We start from the raw sequence: 12,690 nt of genomic DNA on the forward strand, positions 1-12,690 counted from the left end.
CTTTCGGACTGTACGAATATACAGTAATGAGTTTTGGCCTGCGTAATGCGCCCGCAACATTTCAACGCCTTATGAATATGGTTGTAACCGGTCTTGAGTGGTGCACTGTTTATCTTGATGATGTTGTTATTTTTAGTAACACCTGGAATGATCACATTCAGCGTATTGGTGCTCTGTTTGGTCGCCTGGCTGAGGCGCACTTGACAATAAATCTTGCGAAGTGTGAGTCCCCTAAAGTGACGGTGACGTACTAAGGTTGGGTGGTTGGCCAGGGACAGGTTTGTCCAATAGAGGCTAAAGTTGATGCTGTCATGCAGTACCCCGTGCCCACTACCAAGAAGGAGTTGATGCGATTCCTGGGTCTTGTAGGTTACTATCGAGCGTTCTGTAAGAATTTCTCAACAGTTGTTGCACCTTTGACAAATTTGTTAAAGGGCAAGGCTAAATTTGTGTGGTCTTCTCAATGTCAGATTGCATTTGACAATGTGAAGACTCTTCTCTGTGCTGCTCCTGTGTTGGCTGCGCCGCGCTTGGATGAATCATTCAAGCTGGAAGTTGATGCCAGTCTGGTTGGAGCAGGTGCCGTGTTATTGCAGGAGAGGGAAGGGGTTGATAGACCCGTCAGTTACTTTTCTAAAAAGTTTAATTCGTATCAGCTTAATTATTCCACAATAGAGAAGGAAGCGCTGGCTCTTATCTGGGCCCTTCAACATTTCGAAGTCTATGTTGGTTCTGAAAATGGATCATTGGTGGTGTATACGGACCATAACCCTTTGACCTTTCTTGGTTCGCTACAGTGTCCAAATCGTAGGTTAATGCGATGGATGCTATTTCTTCAGTCTTACACCTTAGATGTTAGACACATTAAGGGGAGAGATAATATAGTAGCAGATGCTCTATCTCGTGCTCCTGTGGCATAAGATGTTTTTTTTTTGTTATGCTCCATCTGTTTCTGCTTTGTTCCTATCCTCCCTCTTAAACTGTTTTTCAGGTACCTGGTTGCAGAGGTGGTCTCAAGAGTCGGGGCGTGACACTCAGCACCCCATCTTGACAGAAAAAAAACAGAAATGTTTGCAAATTTATTAAAAAAGAAAAACTGAAATATCACATGGTCATAAGTATTCAGACCCTTTGCTGCGACACTCATATTTAACTCACATTCTGTCCATTTCTTCTGATTGTCCTTGAGATGGTTCTGCTCCCTCATTGGAGTCCAGCTGTGTTTAATTAAACTGATTGGACTTGATTAGGAAAGGCACACACCTGTCTATATAAGACAGCTCACAGTGCATGTCAGAGCAAATGAGAATCATGAGGTCAAAGAAACTGCCTAAGGAGCTCAGAGACAGAATTGTGGCAAGGCACAGATCAGACCAAGGTTACAAAATAATTTCTGCAGCACTCAAGGTTCCTAAGAGCACAGTGGCCTCCATAATCCTTAAATGGAAGAAGTTTGGGACGACCAGAACTCTTCCTAGACCTGGCCGTCCAGCCAAACTGAGCAATCGTGGGAGAAGAGCCTTGGTGAGAGAGGTAAAGAAGAACCCAAAGATCACTGTGGCTGAGCTCCAGAGATGCAGTAGGAAGATGGGAGAAAGTTCCACAAAGTCAACTATCACTGCAGCCCTCCACCAGTCGGGGCTTTATGGCAGAGTGGCCCGATGGAAGCCTCTCCTCAGTGCAAGACATATGAACGCCTGCATAGTTTGCCAACAAACACATGAAGGACTCCCAGACTATGAGAAATAAGATTCTCTGGTCTGATGAGACCAAGATTGAACTTTTTGGCGTTAATTCTAAGCGGTATGTGTGGATAAAACCAGGCACTGCTCATCACCGGCCCAATACAATCCCAACAGTGAAACATGGTGGTGGCAGCATCATGCTATGGGGGTGTTTTCAGCTGCAGGGACAGGACGACTGGTTGCAATTGAAGGAAAGATGAATGTGGCCAAGTTCAGAGATATCCTGGAAGAAAACCTCTTGCAGAGTGCTCAGGACCTCAGACTGTGCCGAAGGTTCACCTTCCAACAAGACAATGACCCTAAGCACACAGCTAAAATAACTAAGGAGTGGCTTCAGAACAACTCTGTGACCATTCTGGACTGGCCCAGCCAGAGCCCTGACCTAAACCCAATTGAGCATCTCTGGAGAGACCTGAAAATGGCTGTCCACCAACGTTCACCATCCAACCTGACAGAACTGGGGAGGATCTGCAAGGAAGAATGGCAGAGGATCCCCAAATCCAGGTGTGAAAAACTTGTTGCATCATTCCCAAGAAGACTCATGGCTGTACTAGCTCAAATATTGACTAGCTTCTACTCAATACTGAGCAAAGGGTCTGAATACTAATGACCATGTGATATTTCAGTTTTTCTTTTTTAATAAATTTGCAAAGATTTCTACATTTCTGTTTTCTTTCCGTCAAGATGGGGTGCTGAGTGTACATTAATTAGCAAATGGCTGCAATGAAACAAAGAGTGAACAATTTAAAATTTCCGTACCCACTGTAGGTCCTACACACAGAATCAACAGCACTTAAATTAAAAATAATTGTCTTACCTAGTGTAGAAATAAATGCCTCCTTGTCCACCGGTGTTTATCTTCATATCCTCCTTTAATTGCCAGTTAGTTACCAACCAAAAAGCTACAGTACTGCGCCGTAGCAATGTAGAGGAACTGCAATTCGCGCCAGGTCGCAGTGCACCATTTCACAACCCTGCTCAAAATTATAAATTTAGTATGAAAAGAAACACAGAAGCCTTTAGATTTGTTTTTCTTGCATTCATTTTATCTTACTGCATTATTTAAAATATTTCTACATATTTGCAAGACGTTTTTATTGGACCTTTTGTTGGACTTAATGTAGTTACATTAACTACATAAATGTAACTACACACACACTCCCTTAAACTATGCCTGTCATGCTAAACACTGACTTTTGCTTGTAGAAGCTGTTTTTTTATTTATTAGGGTTCGAGCAACAAGGTTGCAAGAACCCTATTGAAACTGGAAGGATTATTAGGGTTCGAGCAACAAGGTTGCAAGAACCCTATTGAAACTGGAAGGATTATTAGGGTTCGAGCAACAAGGTTGCAAGAACCCTATTGAAACTGGAAGGATTATTATTATTATTATTTAGGGTTCGAGCAACAAGGTTGCAAGAACCCTATTGAAACTGGAAGGATTATTATTAGGGTTCGAGCAACAAGGTTGCAAGAAACCTATTGAAATTGAAAGGATTATTAGGGTTCGAGCAACAATGTTGCGCAAGAACCCTATTGTAATCGTAAGAGTTATTAGGGTTCGAGCAACTTGGTTGCAAGAACCCTATTGAAACTGTTAAGTTTATTCTTATTATTAGGGTTCGAGCAACAATGTTGCGCAAGAACCCTATTGTAATCGTAAGAGTTATTCTTCTTCTTCTTCTTCTTCTTCCGCCTACCAAATGAATCGCATTTTTGAGGCCCTGAACATGCCCCAAAAATTTTTGCAAGCGCATCAGACCTGGTGTAAATTTACGTTTGTTAGTGTTTCGGGGAATGTGTGTTAAAAAATGAAAGTGGGCGTGGCAAATAACTGCTCCACCCCCTAAATCGTGTGGGCCTGAGAAGCACGTTTAATGTACATGCACGAAACTTGGTACACGCGTTCCTTAGGTCGGGCCGGTCAAAAAAGTCAGCGTAGCCTATGCTCTAAAACGAACAGGAAAGCCGCCATCTTGGATTGAAAATTCATTTTTTGCCGATTTTGGCCATTTCGCACCATCGGTATTTGAACGAACTAGTCCTAGAGCTTACATGGGATCACGTTCAAACTTGGTGAGGTCACTTTGGACAAGTTGAGGATCTAAAGTTGCTAAAAACTTTTTAATAAGTATCATGGTGTACGAGAAAGGGGCCGGCAAAGTTGGTGAAAATTTTTATTTTTCGCCACAGGCAACAAAACTCTTATAACTTTGCGATAGAAGGTCACTTCCCAACCAAATTACCTAGGGTTGATGATGGACCATTGCTGAAGAAGTCTGTGGAAAAACTGTACATTTTTAGCACAGCGCCTCCTTGTGGTAACAGAAAATACAACAAATACACAATTTCGGTAATAACTTTTACATAGTTAATCGTATCAAACTCAAAATTTGTGAACACGTTCAAAACACATTATAGATGATGCGTGCTTATTATAATAACAAATTGTTTAACGGTGTTGCCAAAGCAACACTGCAAAGTCAGATATTTGTGACAAAAAAACAAACTGCTACAACTTTGCGAATCTGAGTCCAATCTGAACCAAACTTGCTAGGATTGATGATAGTCCGGCCCTGAAGACACCTATATGAAAATGTTCACTTTCAAAAACAGCGCCTCCTGGTGACAACAGACACTATGACACCTGATATTTGAATGAACTTCTCCTAGAGTTTTTATGCGATCACCTTGAAAGTTGGTGAGGTCACTGTGAAAAAGTTGCCGCGCATAAGTTACTGAAAGCTTTTTAAAATGTCACTCGGTGTACGAGATAGGGGGCGCCAAAGTTGGTGTTCATTCATACTTTTCACAACAAAAGGCGAAACTCTTACAACCCGTAAAACTTGTCCTCCTGAGGAGCACGTTGAATGTACATCCACGAAACTTGGTACTCACGCGTTCCTTAGGTCCAGACGGTCAAAAAAGTCAGCGTAGCCAAAGCTCTAAAACAAACAGGAAAGCCGCCATCTTGGATTGAAAGTAAATTTTTTGCAGATTTTGGCCATTTCGCACCAATGGTATGTGAACGCACTTGTCATAGAGCTTTAATGGGATCACCTTCAAACTGGGTGACGTCACTGTGGACAAGTTGAAGATCTAAAGTTATTAAAAGTTTTTCAAAATGTCGCATGGTTTTTGAGATAGGGGGCGCCAAAGTTGGCGTTCATTCATATTTTTCACAACAAAAGGAAAAACTCTTATAACCCCTAAAACTTGTCCTCCACGTTTAATGCACGTTTAATGTACATGCACTAACCTTGGTACTCACGCGTTCCTTAGGTCAGGACGGTCAAAAAATTCAAAGCAGCCTATGCTCTAAAACGAACGGGAAAGCCGCCATCTTGGATTGAAAGTAGATTTTGGCCGTTTCGCACCAATGTTATGTGAACGCACTTGTCATAGAGCTTTCATGGGATCACCTTCAAACTTGCTGAGGTCACTGTGGACAAGTTGAGGATACAAAGTGTTGGGGATCAGCTCATTCAAGATGGAGTCACATGCATCTTGGATGGAGAACACATGGCCCCTTGCTCAAAGACAAAGAGTGTCATAAAACTCGGTCAATAAAGATCCCTTATCTTCCACACATCAGTGGGAAACCCACCTCAGTGGTCACTTTGTGACATGTGACCCCATGTAACAGGCAATACAAAAGCCAGGTTTCCCCGCCTTCTTGCTCTTCTCTTCGCTCTTCTCTTCTCCACCTCACCGGAGGACACAGGCTCCTCTGCTCTCCCCTGCCCTTTTGGGGTGCAGGAAGGACACAGACGTCAGCTCTTCGACTGAAGACCCTTCAGCACAGAGCTTAACAAGCTTCCAGCAGTAAGAGACCCTCTCTGCTGATCTTCGAGCAGGCCCGCTCACAGCAGCCTGCTATCCTCCCATCAGAGGCAGCGACACCAGAGCCTGCCTAAGGATCAACCAAGGATCCAGAACCAAGTTAGCTCCAACTAGCTAACTTGTGAGGAGGAACCTGAGGCACAGACACCAGAAACACAGTCAACCATCTACTGTTCCTGGACCAACAGACAGCACCTCAAAAAGACACTTTTGCATCTTTTAAGGACTTGGTAACGTAACTGGGCCTAGCATAGCATTACACTACTTGGCTAAGCATAGATGAAATGTTGTACCGAGCTTACTTGCTCACACAAAGTGTTGTTGTAATGTCTAGATTTAGGTTAATATGATGTTAGTGATGTCCATGCTCCTTAGCTTTCAGCTCTAGATGTGCATGCTTCTAACCTCTCATCTAACCTGACATCTCACTTTACAAAAGTAGTTAACCAAGAAACACAGCAGCCATGCGGTCAAGAAGCCATCTTTGATTCCGCCATCTTGTAGTTTCTTTGTCAACCGCCATCTTGAGTTGTAGTCTAACTCTATCTGACTTGACCATTTGACCTGCACACACACAGACTCTCTCTCTTTCACACACACACACTGTATATAGTTACATTTAGTAGATATTCTTGTTCAAATCTTTGATGTCTTTTTAATAAATGTTTTATAATATATACAGTCTGGTCTGATTAATATTGCACAAGTGTGTATATTGCCAACCTCTTCCCTGTAGAACTCCAATCCTTCAATTCACCTAACTATTGATGTAGTATTGTGATTTATCAATTATTAAGTTAATTATTAATCATAATCCAAATTGGTAGTCGGCTTAATTTATGAGACTGTTTTTGGAGGTTATGAATTAATGGTTCATTCAGAACCGATTGTTCTCCTCTGTTTGAGAGGAGTGGTGCCCCGATTTGAGTTTTACTCAACTTTTTTATAAGAAATTAATTATTCCATAATTAATTAATTATTAATATTCTAAATTCATAACCAATCACGCCCCTAATCCCAACAAAAGGTATCAAAATCTTTTCATTAAGTATCACGGCGAACAAGAAGAAGGGCGGCAAAGTTGGCAAAAATCACGATTCCTCGCAACACACAACAATCTCTTATAACTAAAAAATTGAGATAAAATTGGAGATAATAATAATTTTTCACAACAGACAATGAAACTCTTATAACTTTGCGACGGAAGGTCTGATCCCAACCAAACTTGCTATAGTTGATGATGGTTAGTTGCTGAAGACGACTGTGTTGCTGAAACGGTACATTTTGAAAACAGCGCCTCCTGGTGGTGGTAGAAAATTCTAAAAAAACAAACTGTTACAACTTTGCCAATCCGGGTCCGATCTGAACCAAACTTGCTGGGATTGATGACAGTCCGGCCCTGAACACGTCTATATGAAAATATTAATTTTCAAATACAGCGCCCCCTGGTGACAGCAGACATAATTACATTTATAGTTTTTGATGCTGCTCCAACAGGGATTGTTGTATCCACTTGAAACTTAGTATGTGGGACCCCAAACCCTTCCTCAACATGTCCGTAAAAGGTCACCTCCCTACAGGAAGTGGAACGCCCGAAACAGGAAGTAAAGTCTTACATTGTCCGATTGTCTGATTGTAAATTTACGTCTGAAAAAGGTTCGGGGAATGTGCGTCGAAAATTGAATGTGGGAGGGGCCAATAAGTGCGGCGCCACCTGTCCAAATTCACCATGACCAACACAAATATCGCACATGCACGAAATTCGGTACACATGTGTAGTGGGTCAGGATGAAGAAAAAATTACATTATGACCATGATCCAAACCCAACAGGAAATCCGCCATCTTGGGTTGATTGGCCATTTTTTGGTGATTTTGGCGAATTCGCAGCAATGGTATTTGAACTAACTCCTCCTAGACTTTTCGTGCGATCACCTTCAAACTTGGTGAGGTCCCTGTGGACCAGTTGAGGAGTTTTCAAAAGTTTTTTCAAATGTCGCATGGCGCGCGAGATAGGGGGCGGCAAAGTTCGTGATGATTCTGATGTTTCGCATCAGAAAAACAAAACTCTTATAACTTTGCGATGGAAGGTCCGATCCGAACCAAACTTGCTACCATTGATGATGGGCCATGGCTGAAGACGTCTATGAAAAAACGGTGAAGTTTGAAAACAGCGCCTCCTTGTGGTGAAAGAAAATACACCAAAAAAGTTTTTTTACGATTTCGGGAATAACTTTTACACAGATAATCGTACCACACTCAAAATTGGTGACAACAGTCAAAACACATGGTAGATGATGCGTGATCAATATGACGACAAATCGTTTAACGGTGTTGCCATGGCAACGACGCAAAGTCGGATTTTTGGGACAAAAAATCAAACTGCTACAACTTCGCGAATCCTGGTCCGATCTGAACCAAACTTGCTAGGATTGATGACAGTCCGGCCCTAAGACGTCTATATGAAAATATTCAATTTCGAAAACAGCGCCCCCTGGTGACAGCAGACAATATGACAGCTTGTATTTCAATTATCTCCTCCTAGAGCTTTTGTGCGATCACCTTCAAACTTGGTGAGATCAATGTGGACGAGTTGAGCATCAAAAGTTATCAAAAGCTTTTTAAAATATTGTATGGCGTACGAGATAGGGGGCGCCAAAATTGGAGATAATAATAATTTTTCACAGCAGACAATGAAACTGTTATAACTTTGCGATGGAAGGTCTGATCCCAACCAAACTTGCTATAGTTGATGATGGTTAGTTCCTGAAGACGACTGTGTTGCTGAAACGGTACATTTTGAAAACAGCGCCTCCTGGTGGTGGTAGAAAATTCTAAAAAAACAAACTGTTACAACTTTGCCAATCCTGGTCCGATCTGAACCAAAGTTGCTGGGATTGATGATAGTCCGGCCCTGAACACGTCTATATGAAAATATTAATTTTCAAATACAGCGCCCCCTGGTGACAGCAGACAGAATTACATTTATAGTTTTTGATTCTGCTCCAACAGGGATTGTTGTATCCACTTGAAACTTAGTATGTGGGACCCCAGACCCTTCCTCAACATGTCCGTAAAAGGTCAACTCCCTACAGGAAGTGGAACGCCCAAAACAGGAAGTAAAGTCTTACATTGTCTGATTGACACAAAACTAGATATGTGAGTTACGGGACCTTCCCTGAATATGTTTATGGAGATGCCGTTGACCGAACAGGAAGTCAGCCATTTTAAACAGGAAGTGCCCTCTAACTTTGCCATACGTTGTCCGATCTGCACAAAACCTTATATGTGACACCAGGGACCTGTCCTGAGCATGTCTGAAAAAGATCACCTCCCAACAGGAAGTGGAACGCCCGAAACAGGAAGTAAAGTCTTACATTGTCCGATTTACACAAAACTAGATATGTGAGTTAAAAGACCTTCCCTGAACATGTTTCCGGAGACGAACAGGAAGTCGGCCATTTTAAACAGGAAGTGCCCTCTAACTTTGCTGTACGTTGTCCGATTTGCACGAAACCTTATATGTGAGTTACGGGACCTTCCCTGAACATGTTTATGGAGACGCCGTTGACCGAACAGGAAGTCGGCCATTTTAAACAGGAAGTGCCCTCTAACTTTGCAGTACATTGTCCGATCTGCACAAAACCTTATATGTGACACCAAGGACCTGTCCTGAGCATGTCTGTAAAAGGTCACCTCCCTACAGGAAGTGGAACGCCCGAAACAGGAAGTAAAGTCTTACATTGTCCGATTGACACAAAACTAGATATGTGAGTTACGGGACCTTCCCTGAACATGTTTCCAGAGACGAACAGGAAGTTGGCCATTTTAAACAGGAAGTGCCCGATAACTTTGCAGTACATTGTCCAATTTGCACGAAACCTTATATGTCACACCAGGGACCTGTCCTGAGCATGTCTGCAAAAGATGACCTCCCAACAGGAAGTGGAATGCCCGAAACAGGAAGTAAACTCTAAGATTGTCCGATCTGCACAAAACTTGATATGTAAGACAAGGGAACTTCCCTGAACACGTTTACAGACGCGCATTTGACCGAACAGGAAGTCGGCCATTTTAAACAGGAAGTGCCCTATAACTTTGCCATACGTTGCCGATCCCCCCCGAAATTTGGATTGACATATGCGGGGACGCCGCTGAAAATAACTGGTACTGAAAATAACTAGTACTGAAAATAACTAGTACCACGCGCGGTGAATGAACGGGTGAGAGCGCGAGGCTCGAACCCGTTCAGAACCGCGCGCGGTACTAGTTATTTTCATTTATTTTTGTGTGTGTATTTAATGTTTGTATGTAAAGAGACCAAAAATAAATATGGATGGTCATTAAAATGTTGCTTGAACAACAAAGTTTTGCAGTTTTAAATCAACACTTAAAGAGTTAAAGGGGACATATTATGCAAAATCAACTTTTTAACCATTTCAATACTTATATTTGGGACTCTGGAGGCTCTACCAGTCGCCAAAGTGTGGAAAAAGAATACTCAGTCATATTTTCCACCTTAGCTCCACCTTGTCCCTATAAAATGCAGGCGAGGGAGGAAGAGCGTTATGTCAACGCAGAGGGACAAGTGTGCTGTTCGTGGCTGCACAATGGAGCACAGTGTTTTACACAAACTTCCAGCCTCAGAGGATTTTATATATGAAACTAATGTGCCGGATAAAGTCAGCAAACGTGTGTTCGCACCACTTTGCATCAGACTGCGGCCAGCGGTCGCCATATTTAGTCAGCGACCGTATTTCACCGACGTACAAACACACACATTTTTAAGAAAAGGTCACATAGAGCTCATAACTGACCATTCTGACACGTCCTAATTATTTGTTCAGTACGTCCTCCATGACCGGAGCACAGACTCAGTCTGATACAGTCACATACAGCGGCAGTTTATGCAGCTCGCCGCCCGCCGCTGGCGATCAGCGGTGCTGTCCCTAAGTGTTTTTAACTGATTTACAGTTGGGCACTGTTCGGCTTGATCCTTGTGTCGGACATCTCTTCCTGTGACGGCACTCTCGCTGTTTTCCGTGCACGCTGCCATGCTGATATTGTCAGAGAACTAGTGGAGGGAGGGGGTGAGGAATGGAGCGGAGGGAACAGGAGCTGAGTGAGTGAGTGCTGTAAAAAGGACAAATTAGAAACCCCCTGGAAGAAGTGGGTGTGTGTTTGCCTGTGTCTCATTTGCATATAAAGGGACCATGCACAAAACTGAGCGTTCTGAAAGGGGCGGTTTTGGCAGGGTTATTGAACTGCTATGGTGATTCATCCTTATGGTATTTTGACCAAAGCATGTCACAGACATGTTCATTAGGACACCAGGGAACTATTTTAACTTGGGGAAATAGGGTATAATATGTCTCCTTTAAATTTAACACTGTGTCCGAGTGTTTTTGGTCCATATCAGATTTGGTGTTAAAATAACTCTTTCCATAGTGTTAAAACTGAGTAAAAATGTAACACTGGCTTACACTGTTAATAAAACTTAACACTACAGGTTAAATAACTCTGGAGAGGGTAAATATGACTCTCAGCAGTGCTGATAAGTTACTCTGATTCTAGTGCTTTTTAACACTGCACTGAGGTATTGAAGCTTTACACTGGCGGCTCATATAACTCTGATAAGTGTTCATTTTACACACTACTGTGTTGATGATTTACTCTGTTGTGGTGAAAAACCAACTCAGATAGAGTCAAATCCTTGAACTCATCTACACTGCACAGATAAATATGTAGTGTTACTTGTACACTTCTGTAGTGTCAAATTGCCTCTGTCCATAATAATTACATACTATGTGCCATTGAATAAAAACAGGTTATCATAAAAATGCAACTTTTCACTTTTTATTGTACAAAAGTACCTTTTGAAGATGCATTTGTAACCAACCTTCAGTTACACACAAGCACTTAAGAAACGGTTCATGTTCTGCACTTAAAAAAACAAACAAAAAACAAAAACATGAATAGTTGTGCAACGGGTGTCCCTGCCGTGCCAGGCACCCCAATACAACAACTTGTTCACATTCACTTTTAGAAAAACACAAGCCTTGCTGTGCCATTACAGGGCTCAAAGTGAACTGTAAATATAACAATTATGAGGTAAATGGTTGCAGGTGTGCCAAGCAACTGATCCCATCTGCATGAAAACATTACATTAAATTTTAAATTTTGGTAAGCCTAACAATTCCACCTTTTTAAAACACTGACCCTAGGTCTGCATAAAATGGCAATATGGAACAACATATATCTGTCGTGCCAGATCAATTATGTGCAACACTTTTAGAACCTTGTCTGGATGCAGCTTGACCTTAAAGGCATGGTAATGGGTATCAAAACATGGTTTCCATCAATTTTCCACAGAGCATAACACAGTCATCTTTTACAGCAATCGTGTCAATCTTACAAAATACAGGCATCTCACATGCTACCTCAGTACATATAATGAAGTCACAACAGTATTCTGTACCATGATATTTTATCCATTTGGCAGAAAACGCAGGGGTTGACAAATAATTTCCAAATTTTGCAGCAATTGCTGCACCCTCTTTTAACTCATAAAGCAGGGGTGTCAAACTCATTTTTGTTCAGGGGCCACATACAGCACAATTTTATCTCAAGTTGGCCAGACCAGTAAAAAATGTAAAATAATAGCATAATAACCTATGAACAACAAGAACTCCTTGCTTTTTTTCTCCTTTGTTTTACATTTAATGAAGAATATTTTTACCAAACATGACATTTCTTGAGAAATATAAGTGCATTTTCAACAATATCATGCCTAAATGTACTATTTACACATCACACTGGATCTAAAATGGCACACACATTTAGTCACAGGTATCTGGAAGAGAAAAATATTGTATTTGACATTACATTTGGATTGTAATCGTAGTGTGAAATTTTAACAAATTCATCCTGTGGGCTGGGTTGGACCCTCTGGCGGGCCGGATCTGGCCCCCGGGCCGTATGTTTGACACCCCTGTCATAAAGTGTCACCATTTTTCCTCGACCTACAATTAATATTTCTTTGCTAAAGGATTCATGATACATTGCCATATAACTTTGGTGCTATTTGGCTAATGTTGTAATGTT

Source organism: Solea senegalensis, linkage group LG7 (genome assembly GCF_019176455.1).
Source record: "Solea senegalensis isolate Sse05_10M linkage group LG7, IFAPA_SoseM_1, whole genome shotgun sequence".
Classification (NCBI taxonomy): Eukaryota; Metazoa; Chordata; class Actinopteri; order Pleuronectiformes; family Soleidae; genus Solea; species Solea senegalensis.